This window comes from Amblyomma maculatum, chromosome 2, assembly GCF_055883805.1.
Source record: "Amblyomma maculatum isolate TAMU_Amacu chromosome 2, ASM5588380v1, whole genome shotgun sequence".
Lineage (NCBI taxonomy): Eukaryota > Metazoa > Arthropoda > Arachnida > Ixodida > Ixodidae > Amblyomma > Amblyomma maculatum.
The window spans coordinates 165,593,604-165,606,587 of record NC_139345.1 but is presented as its reverse complement, the minus strand read 5'-3'; the positions used below and the strand labels follow the sequence as shown (position 1 = coordinate 165,606,587).

The 12,984-nt window shown below is 46.8% G+C and overlaps 1 pseudogene; it reads left to right on the top strand.

Annotated features, from left to right (window-relative positions):
• The window catches only part of LOC146200352 (uncharacterized), a 65,433-nt pseudogene that overhangs the window by 38,052 nt on the left and 14,397 nt on the right, over positions 1-12,984 (top strand).

The following is a 12,984-nucleotide window of genomic DNA, read 5'->3' as shown; positions in this document are numbered from 1 at the left end:
AGTAGTCATGTGACTTAGGCCCATTTGGCATGGGTAACCACATCATATGCAAATATAAACACAACAAACATATTTCAGCAGAAAGCCCTTCGTATTATAGCTAACCTTCCTTATGACTTCACTGCTACACATCTATTTGCCGGACTCAAAAATGTACAAGTAAAACGGCTCTATGAATACATGCTCGTGATTCGGTTGCAAGACAATACACTTCGTCACATACCGCCCTGGCGCACTCCGGCAAGCTGCACGAATTATAGACAAGAAAGAACTGAACATATTCTGAGCTAAATATATCCCGCACATATTCATCCCCATTCCCTCAGACAAAAAAAATCTAAACTGCCTTGCATTATATCTATTTCAGTTTTAATTTTAAATATCTTGCTTCTATTTTGTCGTGACGTTCCTACGTCATATTGTATTTGGCGACACCAGTTTTGATGGCGGAAAGCGTCCGCCACAAAAAAAAATGTGTGACTGGTGAATGTCTGTATCACTCGTATAATTTTCTGGCGAGAATAGTTGTTCCTACTGCATCTCTAAACCTTCCCTTTCTTTTTAATTTCTAAGCCATAGTGCCACTAAATATGGGACCTGTGGCGCTGCCCCTGATGTTTGCAATGGGTGTGTAACGAGTGTACAAAGAGCAACCAGCAACCCCTGAGGTCAACTTTATGGACAAAAAGGGGCCATAAATCAGAGAACACAGCAGCGAAGCAGAAGGGGCATCTAGTAAATACCTGCGCATTCCTAGGTATCGGGTACCAACCGAGGACGGCATGGTCCACTTTCCCGGAACGACCAGCGAGTGCGCGGCTGGGAACAACTAGAGTCGACGTGGCACCCCGCTGTGAAGAGAAACGTGGGGCCCCTGGCCGACAACGACGTAGCTGCGCGCACATGCGGGGTGCGAATTCTTGAGAGGAACGTCTGGCCGAGAGAAAGTGTGAGAAGAGCAGACGGTACAATGCAGAAAGAGGCTTCATCCGAGAAAGACGTGTGTAAACTTGTCTGGACATATCCACGGTTTTTGTTACCGTTAAACAGTTTTTTCCGCGTTTGATTTCCTCCAGTTCATTCGAACTTCCAAAAGTTTATAGTTGTAGTAAGCAAAGTGCAGTACTAATACCAAACATCATCCACATTTTCTACAGAGGACGCGGCGCGGGTCCCGTCAAGAAAAAATTTGTGTTGACTTTTTTGCTGCGCGCCCAGTACCACGTTAGACTGAAATTGATAAAATCTTACAATCCTCGTCAGCACCTAAATAACCATATAACCACATAAATGACATCGCATTCTAAACACAAGAATTCATTCCATTTTTAGGGTGAGGCAATTTTAAAAACGCTCTATGAGTCACTGCTGCCCTGGCAGTTTCGGTCTGACACAGGATCGGTCAGTGAGCCTAAGCACAGATATAACCAGCCGACGGTGTAATCCCATCGCTTGGTGTTAGCCATCCCAGTGCTGGTTACCTTGCCCACGATAACACAGTGAAGTCACGATCTAACCACAGCTCTCTTAGAAACATGACGATGCGCTCTACTGCGTACCTCCCTTGAGGCACTGGTTTTTGTTTTCAGCAACATTTATTATTCTCTGAACTAATATATAGTCCCTATAGGCTGCTTAAAGAAGGACCATTCAATATTAGTGACTGTAGGGAAAGCCGGCAAATTAGAAATAATTAGCAGAATGAGAGACTGGCACAGCAAAAGCAGAAGACATTAATGAAGCGTCGATACTTATCTAGGCCCTATTAGGCAGATCAAAACATCGAATGCTGTATTTGCGGTGGAATTCACTCCGCAAATTCTTTGGGCTCTCTTTCTAAGGTTCTTAAAGTGCAAAGTCTGGACATAGTTCACCGAAAGCGCTGCTCGCGACGTGAGGCAATTCTAGAAATTAAGAGAGAGCTAAAAGATATGCAGCTGTGTCAGCCCGTTCTGGAGCCACATTAATTCCTCGCTTTTTAAATAAAGCCATAGTAACTGCTGTGGAAGCGACCATAGCCAAAATGCTTGATAAAATTGTGGCAACTGCTACAGAGTGCGTACCCAACGTTCTGATAGCTCAGGTTACTTAGGCTATGTAAACTGCTACAGTCACTCCCTCGATACCTGTGCCTTCATTAACAGCGCAGCACTCCTTAGCAATAATTCCTTGCTTCTAAGATGAATTTCTTTCCGCATCTCATATGCAAAATTCTGACAAGTTAGATGACGCTCATGATGCAGAGATGGTGGAGACAGATACGCGCTTCCTAAAACGCAGTGGATCCCCGATGTCTAACCCGTCCTCACCTCGTCCTCAGGCAAAATCAAAAAGCAAGAGCTCGACTCTAAACCAAAGGATACCATTTTGGGATAGCCTGTCGCTGCTGCCAGGATTACACAACCATAACAGTGTTAAAATTCTTCTGTGGAACTCCAGATCTCTTCATTCAGCTTCTACCGATTTAGTTTATCTTTATCTTTCTGGCCCGAGATGCCAGCAGCCAGTGTTACCGTAGAAGGCTTGCAGATTTTGATGATCCGCGGGGTCATGTAGCTGCATGGACAAGTGGGTTCTGTGAAGCTGCGCTTGGCGATGACATGCCACCGCAAGATCTTGCATATCCTTCTGGAGTGCCCAACAGAAGAAACAAAGCCCCCGAGCACGGTGATGACGTCCAGCGGAAGTACGAATGCAGTAGGCAAGCGAGCGTGCTCTGCAAGTCACTGTACTGATGAGGGCACTGTGGCACTTGGTGAACGTGAAACATTGTAAAGGGGGCCCAATGAACTGGAGGAGGAGCAAAAAACTTTATTTCACGAGTGAGTTTGGACCCTTCAAGGTCCCAGGGCCACCGCACGGCCCTCACATTACGTGCATGTGTCCAGGTCACATTTGGTTTGGTTTGGTTTTGTTTGTGGGGTTTAAGGTCCCAAAGCAACTCAGGCTATGAGAGACGCCGTTGAGGAGGACTCCAGAACTTTCGACCAGTTGGGGTTCTTTAACGTGCACTGACATCGCACAGCACACGGGCGCCTTGCTTTTCGCCTCCACCGAAAAGCTACCGCCGAGGCCAGGATTCGATCTCGCGTCCTTGGTAACCACTGCGCCACCCCGGCGGGTTAGAAACAAAGTTCAGAAGGGTGGCAAATCGGACTAGTTTGTGCAGGTTTTACATTTTTCGAAAGCCCTAAAACAACATGCACGGAAGGAAACAGACAAGCACAAGTGCTACTTCCAAATATGTGTTTCGTGAAACCACATGTGCTACCATTTGTGCTACCACTACCACTTTTGCCATATCCTTGAAGTGTTTGTGAACTGCATATAGCACTTGTGGTTTCACTAAATAGTCAGAAGTAGCTTTTGTCCCTGCGTGTTTCTTCTCCGTAGGATGTGCGATCACACTGAAGGATTTACGATCACAGGTCGCCGTTCGAGCACAAAGGGCACCCTGCATAATCTTGAAGGATTCCGTTTGCCAGAAGTTGTCAAGAACGTCTTGATCTTGACCACAAGTTCTTCTACGAAACCAAACAGTCAAGTCATGAGCTTCTGTTTATAGTACGTGATGTTTCCAAGTTAACTCCACCTTGGAGGGCATTGACATCCTCAACCGCTGCAGACCGAACCCCTCCAAACTTCCCCTTGTCGTGACGCTGGGGCTATGTCGACCCGGCCTTCACTTGGTAGCGTGCAGAGACTCGGGGTTGATGAAGGATTGAATCTTCGAAGTTGGTAAAATATATACAAGCAGGTTTAATGGCACTTTGAGAAAACTTATTTACATGATTATTTACATGAAAAAGAAGGTTGGTTGGTTGGTTGGTTTGTGGGGTTTAACGTCCCAAAGCAACTCAGGCTATGAGAGACGCCGTAGTGGAGGACTCCGGAAATTTCGACCACCTGGGGTTCTTTAACGTGCACTGACATCGCACAGCACACGGACGCCTTGCTTTTCGCCTCCACCGAAAAGCGGCCGCCGAGGCCGGGATTCGATCCCGCGTCCTTGGGAACAGTAGTCGAGCGTCGTAACCACTGCGCCACCCCGGCGGGGGATGAAAAAGAAGGGTATATTAACAAAATGGCAAGCGTTAAGAGTTCATAGCGAGAAGCTTCTGGATGAGCCGTTTACCCAGGGCTCAGAGCGTCTTTTCGTGCTCTGCAATGTCCTTAAAACCCTCTATGTCCAGCCCCTCTCTGAAGATGCTGACCAACCAGTTCCAGGGCACGCCCCTCAGATGTCGGCATCCAATCGAACACATCACTGCACTGATGGTCTGATGCACTGACTGGTCCGGCATTGTTTCGTTGGGCGTGGTCACTTGTTGGCGGGAAGAGCTTGGGAACGGCGAGGAGGTACATTTCTATTCTTCAGCAAAGATTCGATATGCTGGTTCCGGTAAGTGGATTTCCTTCTCAGAAACCCAAGTGCACGTGCGCGTCGCATACTGCTCCCAGCATTGTCCCTTTCCAGCAATTGCAAATCTTTCCTGCATGCCCGGGAAATCCTCTAATGGCCGTAATCACCTTGCTCCTTTCTTGTCCTGTACGTCAGCGGACGTGTCACTCTGTCGTCTCCTTTGGACAGTAGGCATTCCTCACTGGACGAGAGCGCTTCTCGATGGGAAGGGTGAACAATTGAACGAAAGCACTTCCGGCTATTTCCCACAGGGGGACATTTCTTAGTATTTTTCTAGACGTTCCCTTGACAGGGCCAATTTGGCATTTGCAGGGTCTCAACAAAGCAAAACAGGCTTACACAAAAGGATTCATGGAAACAGGCTCACTTAGAGCCTTTGTACCAACAGCACATATCCACAGCACTTATCCATGCCCACACGTGAACAATAAAACGCACAAGTGCGGATGATGCACGGTCATAACACCCTGCAATGCGTTGCTGCTATTTAATCTGAACAGTCCTTCTGTGTTATACCGGTAGACAAGAAAGCTGCTTTTGCTGTCTTCTTCCACGACAATTTCAACGCCAAAGTGCTGAAGGCTATCTTTGCTACCTTCAATTTCCACAATTAGATCTCGCTCTATAGACGCAAGACCGAAGCAAAAAATTGTGATGTGATGTGATGTGTGTTAGGTTTTATGGCACATAGGCAACTAAGGCCTTCATGCGCCAAACTCAAGGTAAAGTAGCTCTTGTCAAAATACCTCTCAGGTTGTTTATTGGCTTTATTTCTTTTATAAAATTAAACAATATAAGAAATTTCGACAATGGCATTCTCTCCTAGCAAAAGACTTGGATGAAATGGAATGTGTTTAATATAGAAACAAAATGTTTCCTCCTGATTTCCTCATATTCGTGCATGATATTAAAATGTGGTTTACTATCAGTTGTTCATTGCATCTCTTACATGTAGGTTTTTCTTGTCCGAGGAGTATGAAGGTATGCGTGAGATGCATATGTCCAATGCGGAGGCGACACAGGATCACTTCAAAAAATCGCTCTTTATGACTCGATGACTTCTATTCTTAAACTATAGGCTTTACCAAGTGTAGCTTGTTATTTGTTTCATTATCCCATTAATCCTGCCATTTAGCTTTTAGTTTAGTCATTATAAATTTTGTGCAGTCTTTACGGGGTGTTTTGACGTGATTTATTTCAGTGTTATGTGCACGTGATGCAGATTCTTCCGCTTTTTCATTGCCCCTGATCCCCACGTGGCTGGGGATACAGCACATTTTTATAATCTGTCCTTTTTTATTGGCTTTTGCAAAATTGTAGATGATATCTCCAACTAAGGGCTCCGTTTCATTTTTGTTGTGCAGTGCAGTAATTACACTTAAAAAGACAGAGTAAATAACACTGTTTTTTTATGTTTTCTTTCATAATTTTTTCAATCGCTACAGAGACTGCATAACATTCTGCAGTGAAAATTGATGAACATTCAGGTAGTCGCACTGTTTGTTCCCATTTGTCGTGAACTACTGCACTTCCAACGGATATTTTTTTTGTTTTAGAACGATCAGTATAAAATGCTCTATATTGCTTCCATGTTACATCTACTGCTAAAAACTCCTGTAATATGTGTTCACGTGGGGTTTGCTTTTTATGAAAGCTTGTTAGCGTGAAGTTGCATGCATCAGGAAAGCTAGCTGTACCATTGCGGAAGTGGGTTAGGTGTCTGTGCATCATTCGGAAGAGTATTAGTATGTTCAAATCTCTGCATATTTCTTCAAAGCGAAGGATTAGTAGTCTGATAGCATGAGGTTTGTTGCGAATAGTGTTCTTGATGGTGCTCTGGTAACGACACTGTAGCAGATGTGTGTCGGGAGGGACCTTATTTTTAATACGTACGCGCGTACTAGGCTTAGTATAGACAAATTGGCAGGGCATTCAAAATAGTTCATAGAACCACCTGGAAATATTTTTCAGTGCGTAACAGCATATGATTGACGTACCCTTAAGTGTGATTATTTCAGAGAATGGGGGCGTGGCAGAAGAGCATTTCCTTGTTTCTGCAAGAAAAGCTGAACCTACTAAGCAATGCCGAACTTTTTGCAGTTAAATACTCAAATGTGCTGGACTTTATATCGTCCCTTCCCGATAAGAGCCTTCAGGCTTTCTCAATCGATGTCAAAGGCGTACTACGCACTCCCGCATGCCCCTCTGCTTGATTATGTTTAAGACATCATCGACCACTTCGGTATTGTCCCCTTCCGAATTGAGTCCGGCAATTCATGCGGCGGCTGTCTAGAGCTTTTGCTGTTTAATTTAAAAATACATTTATTTTGTGGAATAACGAACACTTCCTATAAAAGGAAGATATGTGTATTGGTTCCTGTACAGCACGCGTGTAAGTGATCTGTTTTTAAGCTACCGTAACAGAGCGCTCCGGCGTTACTTTGAGCATTCAAAGGTTTTAAATTTTATTGCGATAGCAATACTGCGCCAGGTATCGAGCCATCGCGTATCCCCGGCGGACGGTACGCTTGACCTTGAGCAGCTGAGCCGAGCAACCGCTTCAGCCGAGCTGCGCCAGATGGTGTCACCATCGGCGCGCCGCCCTAAAGCCCCGCGCGCTGCAGCGGCGCCGCTGCCGCGCCGAAGAGATGGTTCTCCGTTGCTTCGGTCTCGCCTTAACTGTTCTGTTATGCAGGCTGATAAGGAGAGGTATCGACGACAAGCTGCGGCAAGGAAGCGACAACGTGCACAAGAGACAGTGGAAGAACGTCGTGCTAAGCGTCGTGCATAAGATGAAGCTCGGCAACTACGTTCTAGCTCTCCGAGTGCTTCTACCTCGTCGGCTACTGATGAATACACGACTGCGCAGGAACGCCGCAATGCCACCAAGCAAAGACTGCGCGCTGAATAATCTTCGGAAGAACAGTCGTAACATTGTGTGTCATGCGTTACTCTATAGCAAAACTATCAAACCACACAAGCTATACCACAAGAGAACACACAAGCGTAGCCATGCGGCCATTGCTAACGCAATTTACCAGGCTTAACCAGAGCTAAGCCACTGCAAATGTTTAGATTGGTGGACAACTTTTTAGTGTTTATTGACTGCGACCGAAACTCCCTTCAGCATGAAGCTAGCCAGAGTTTAGTAGGCTTCCAGAATAATCCTAGCCAACTAAAACGAACCCATGAACTACCATCGGACGGGGAAATACGATCTCTCTTTTCACCCACCGAAAACCATATTTGCTGGAGCTACGAACCGCAAGGCAATAAGCCCCTCTTAGCTTTTCGCTCCGCCCACTCTAAGCTGTTAAAGCGTGGAGTCATTGCACTTTGCTTCAGAAACGTCTTGACAAACTCTTGCCACCACTGCATGCCCATTAGTTTCCAGAAACAAGTGAACCGATTATCCGCCGCGGGCTACCCTGTTCCACTCCAGGTCCTGGTAGCAGAACGCAATCTTAGAAACCATAGCGCTAGTCCAGAAAATGCACAGAAATCTAGAGAAAGGAAAAAGTTGGCTGTGCTCCTTCATAAGCTAAGCAAGCTTTTTGGGCTGGCGCAGCCGCACCCTTCATTCAAGCAAGAATGTGGCATTAAATACCAAACAGCGTATGTGGACTGTATTGATTGCGGTGTCTCTGGCATCCCTCTATCTTGTGGCAGAAAGCATGTTGTACAAACAGGTTGTTGTCTCAAGGACTGGCTACGCCAGCACAAGAATATTGTTAGGAATTCTTCCGGAAGCAACCTAGCCATTCACTGCAGTAAGTGTAGTAACAGTGCTCCAATGTTAAATAAGTGCCATATGATCGGCCGTAGTCGGGGTTAACTCACCCGAGGAATTGTAGAAGCCCCTAAAATAGTATCACTGGGGAGCACCTGTGTTAGCAAACCTGGGATTTCTTGTCAAAAAAAGAACCCGCATTCCTTAGTGTATCGACGTAATCTTGCACATGTCTTCTTTGTATTCCGTGAATACCGGCAGCTACACGTTGTTATCGCGGGCGGAAGGATGAAGAAGTGGAGGTTTCCGAACGTCTAAGCTAATGCTCTTCCACTTTGCGCAGGGGCACACGACCGCTGCGCCCACCCGCCACCATCGAACAGGCTGCGGCGTACTCTACGGGTCACCTCAACGTCGCGGAGGTGGAGCGTCCAGACTCGGCAGACGACTCCACAGTGACTGAGATGGATTCTGACAGCAGCTACAAGCCTGTGCAGTCGCGCCGCTTGAAAAGAAAGCTGCGCCGAACATCAATAATGAGTTAGGCACCAAAGAAGAATGCTGAAAAGCAAGGGATATTTTCCGTGGCCTTCGTACAAACAACAGCGACAGCGAATCTGAATGTTATAAACAGACAGCACGTGGCAACGTTTTTTCACCAGCTGGTTCCAGGTGAAGTTGACGAGATCATAATTAATCCCTAGAAGAATCTCCTGACCGCGGATGGCCAATCCCAGGCTACAGAGGACAAGCTGAAATAAATTGCGCGCTTGGCAACATGCCGGGCCGTTCCTTTCTTGCACATGGGAAAAAGACTACTGCAGGTGTAATCACCGACGTTGACCCCGAGATAAGTTAAAGCGATCTCAGCGCGCTGATGAAATCTACGGCGCGCATTGTGGTTGTTCATCATTTCGGCCGCTCAAAGTGCACTAAGTTAGTCTTTGAAACTGAGTCCCTCCCATCCCACGTTAAGGTGAGCGATGTGAGACAACCAGTTCGGATGTATGTTTCAAGACCTGCTCAGTGCCACAAATGCAACAAGATCGGACACGTGAGTGCCGTTTGTTCAAACGAGGTATCCTGCCGTCGATGCGGCGGTGCGCATCCTTATGACACATGTCGGATGGAGACTGTCAAGAATTCGAACTGCTCGAGTGCCCATGAAGCGAAGGCTAAGGACTGTCCTAAAATTCGGAACGAAAGACGTATACTAAAGAAGATGGTGCGAGATAACTCGACTCATCAAGAAGCGGCTGCGTCTATTCGTCGTCGCAAGCACCGTTCTCGACGCCGACACAAGGAATCGGAAGGCAAGCCTAGCCTGGATAAGTCAGCTTCACAGTTAACGTCAGCTCAGGTTCCACAACAGACTGAGCCTAATCCCGTTAATAATACTCTTGCTGTAATGTCACAGCCAATGTCACGGGCCAAAGATGAGACAGAAGCTGCTGTATTACCTGCCGCCTGTGATTTTGAGTGGCCTGCTCTACCATCAAAGGCCATCGCCAGGCTTCATCCCAGTTTGGTTGCCACACGTGCTGAAAATTCGGACAATCCTGACTGCCAGCAAGAGAAAATGCTTAAACAGCTTGTTCGTTCAATGCGGGTGCTGCTCTCTAGCATCAACACGCAAACAGCAAAGTTTGCTGTTCAGTTTTTGGACGCATTTTAGCCGCTCTTGGCGGCATTGCAATAATTCACAACAGCGCAACGAACTATCGCCACCTCTGTGACGATGCATATTCGCCGCAGTGTAGTGATGCAATGAAATGCCCGAGGCCTGCGTGGTCGGCTCAGTGACTTCCGACAGCGGATACAGAAGTACCGCTTTCCTGTGATTGTGATCTGTGAGCCCAGACATTCCGGCTGCTTTAAGCCTTTATGGATATCTTCTGCTATGGTCTCGAGAAGCAGACGAAACAAGCGAAGTCCTGGTGCATATACGCCAAGACATTGTGCACGTCTGCAATGCTCTACAGCCCCACAACGCGAACCACTACATTTGTTTGACATTAGCCCTGAAAGGACGAGTATGTTCTGTATATGGCGCTTATATTTCAACGAGGGATGGCTTGGATAAGTCACATCTATTTTCAACAATCCAATGTTGTGCAGTTCCTCGTATTATTGTGGAGGACTTTAATGCTCACCACCCTCATTGGGGTTGTGCCATAATGAGCAATCGAGGAAGAGACCTGGCAGACTTTATATGCATACGCAAGATCTCGTCAATATAAACGACGGCTCACCGACGTTTCTACGCGGAACAAGCTACAGCAGCGGCTTGGATGTGGCGTTTGTTTCCAGAAGCCTTCATCCCTCTGTTTCTTAATGTAGTGGTGTGGAAACACAAGGGAGTGACCACATACCAACGTACGTATGCATCAAGTGGTTTGCACCTGCCACTTCGTCTCGTGTGCAACTTCCAGCGGGGACCTCCAGTCACAATCTCAAATAGAGAGCCTCATTACTTCCTCTCTCAGTGAGAACACTCGTTATTTTTCTGTACCAGTGTCAGGTCCAGCATCGACATCGAATTCGAGCGGCTTCGCATGATCCGTCGGCGGGCTGAAAGGAAGTACAGAAGAATGAAATCCGCACAAGATCTCGCACTTTTTCGCCGAGCTAGACGACAAGTTTTGCGCCACCTGGAGATGTTAGGACGACAACGTTGGAGACAGTTCTGCTCATCACTGGATCCCCGTAAGCTCCTGTCGCGTATCTAGCACGTTGCGAGAAGCTTGCGCACACCTCCGCGAGAAAGGCACTCGCGGCCACGCCGAGAACTGTTGTTCTTTGAAGCATTCTGCATTTTATGTCATCACCGCATTTATAAGGTTAAGACTTCATGTTTCGCAGTCTACAGGCCATTGCTGCCGCTCTAATAATTACAACTTCTTGACCATTGGAGCTTGCTGCCTGCTCTAACGATTTGCAACTAATGTTTTGGGGGCTTATGCGCGCTATTTTGTGCACTGGAATCATTTTAATATGTGGAGTTTGACATCGCTGGCAAATTTACCAACGCCGGCTCTTCGGTGTTGCACTGCTACCGTGGGCGTAATCTTCACTGAACACGGAGCTTTTGTAAAAACCTTCAAGGAAACAAGTGCGACCAAGCTTCAATGGTGGCAAGCGCAGCAGTGACGACACTATTTTGCGTGTAAATAAACCTTATTTGTATGTAAACATTTCGGGAAGCGTTGCCTTGACTGACGGCTCGGCTGCTTTATACGCAGAGTAAGAAGGAGCGCAAAAGCTTGAGAAACACGCAAAATATTATGCATTACAAGCGCTGTATGTTGTTTTTTTTTCCTCATGAGCCCATCCCTCGGTAAACTACTCTCTTCCTCATTTTATTTTTTCTTTCTGCTGTTTATACTGGGCCGTGGTGCAGGCTACGCAACCTGCGATTGTGCCCGCATTGAACATTTTTGCAGTAATCATTTTGTTAGAGTGCCCTTAAGATCAGCTGTGAAGTTTGTTATGCATGGTAGCCTACATTATTCAATTCCAGTTTTAGTTGTGCGTTAATCGTCAGTGTGTCATGAGATATCAGAGGCGCGGCGGTCGTGGTCTCTCTCGAAACGCTCGAAACGACATATCGAAACATGGAAACTCTAGAAAAAAGATACTGCCTTTGTTTCCTTGCAGGTGCGCAACGACTTCGCAGCAAAAAGCACTTGCTTAAACCATATTTTTCATATGCGCCCCGATGGTCGATTGTGAGTACGCTGTTGCCATGTTGGCCCCTGAGGGATGTTACTCCGGCTGACGCCGCAGGCCGCACCGACTATACTGGGGCACTAGGACCAGTGCGGCCCCAGCGCACATACAGTGCTTTTCCCAGTGCATCGCGGATGCCAGCAACACACCCAGCGTCAGAAAGCTAATGCCAGCGTTTTTCTCCCATCGTACAAGTGCAACCAGTGCCTTCCCGTTACTGCTCCAATGAATATTGCAGACGTTCAGCGTTCCCAGCAGATACAGTGCAAAACCAATGCGAAATTCTTACTGGTTTCGCACTGGAAGCCGCTGGGAGACGCTGGTTTTTGCAATAGGGTTGTAAGCTATCTCAATGGCCGCTCAGTTTACATGCCTACGCCTGAAGGAGATACTACCCGCGTTCAGATCGGTCGTGGAGTTCCATAGGGAGGAGTCCGCAGCCCAACTATATTTAACGTTCGCTAATTGGCCTGGTGAGTGAACTGCCAACTAACATCCCCATAATTGCATATGCTGACGGCATCTGCATCTGGACCTCTGGTACGACGCACCCACAACTACGTGCGAAATTGCAACGAGCTGTGTCATCGACACCGATGTACTTACGGCGTCAAAGTTTATTATCAGCGGCAGAAAAGTGTGCAGTAATCGCATTTACGGGAAAATGTGTCAGCCGCTACCCGATTACTTTTCATGGAGTTGTGATACCGTACGTCTCCAGGCACAGATTATTGGGAGTAATTATTTACCACCGACTATCTTGGTCGAAACATATTACTATTCTGAAGAAAAGACTAATTAATTTTTGCCATGTACTTCATTTCATAGCTGGCATCAAATTGGGTCCAACTGAGCGCTCCTTAATACGGCTTTACGAGAGCCTGTTGGCTACATCCGGTACAGTCTCCCAGTACTCTCTAGTATGAGCATTTCCTGCTTGCGGACTTCAGAGAGCGTGCAATCGCAGGCACTGATAATATGCCTTGGACTGCCCAGATGCACCTCTAACGAAGGCACAATGAAGAGGCACATGCTCGCCCAATATCCATATACTTGCCACACGAACCACTTCGTGTATATTTACGAGCACTTACAAGACGCC